Genomic DNA, 1,163 nt, shown 5'->3' with positions numbered 1-1,163 from the left:
GCCATTCTCCTGCCTCAGCCTCCTGAGTAGCTGGGACTACAGGCGCCCACCACCGCGCCCGGCTAATTTTTTGTATTTTTAGTAGAGACGGGGTTTCACCATGATCTCGATCTCCTGACCTTGTGATCCGCCTGCCTCAGCCTCCCAAAGTGCTGGAATTACAGGCGTGAGCCACTGCGCCCGGCCGAGAAAATGTTTTTAAAAATTGTTGGGCATGGTGGCATGCATCTATAGTTGCAGCTACTCAGGAGGCTGAGGTAAGAAGCTCACTTGAGCCCAGGAGTTGAGGCTGCAGTGAGCCATGATCGTGCCACTGCACTTCAGCCTGGGCAACAGAATGAGAGCCTGTCTCTAAACAAAAGCAAAACCACAGCTGATCAAGACCTCCCTAAGTTAAACTGCAATTTTAAAATGCCGCAACAGCATTTCTTTATAGAAAGGGAAAAGGGGAGTACAGCTGCAGGAAAATGTGTGGTAGTTGGTAGATGACTCTGATGGTTTCTGCGTTCTCAGACAGTGAGGTCTCATGTTGAGTATGAGGAGAAAAGGGTGGAGGTAGGGGGTCTGAAAAGTGTGCAGAAGGTTTGAGACCCCTGGGGGAATAGGGAGAGTATGTTGCCCAGAGAAATGGGGCTGGGTATGGTGTGGATGTTGAGCAAATACTTGGAGAATGACGTTGGGAATGAATGAGAGCTTCCCAGGTGGGGCAATCTGAGCAGGAGACAAGCTCAAGAGAAGACAATGGGATTTGGGTCAGGTCAGAGGAGAAAAGCTGATGTGAAGAGCCTACTCCTCAGGAGGTGGGGTATCCCTGGAAGGTGGTGTCTCTGTCTCTGAAGAGTCTGGTCTTGACTCCTGCAGCCCCGCATGCATTTCCTATAAAACTCTTCAGGAATGAACACCATTCTCCCCAAGACCCTCACTGCCTGTCAGCAGATGACCTTACATACTCTTCACAGAAAAGAGGTGGCCAGATAGTACCTCCACATGCCCTCCCCTCTCACTTTTAACTTATCTGTGAAGACACACCTCTTTGTCTCTCTCCTTCTCACTCAGGGGAAAGCTCCCACCAGGGTTCTGTGTCGTCTCCCTTCCATTGCCTGGGACCTTGAGCCACCACTCACCTCTTCCTTTTTTTTTTTTTTTTTTTGAGACAGAGTCTT

The sequence above is a fragment of the Colobus angolensis genome, unplaced genomic scaffold (genome assembly GCF_000951035.1).
Source record: "Colobus angolensis palliatus isolate OR3802 unplaced genomic scaffold, Cang.pa_1.0 Scaffold51, whole genome shotgun sequence".
In the NCBI taxonomy this organism is placed as follows: Eukaryota; Metazoa; Chordata; class Mammalia; order Primates; family Cercopithecidae; genus Colobus; species Colobus angolensis.
Note: the sequence above shows the minus strand (reverse complement) of the source record.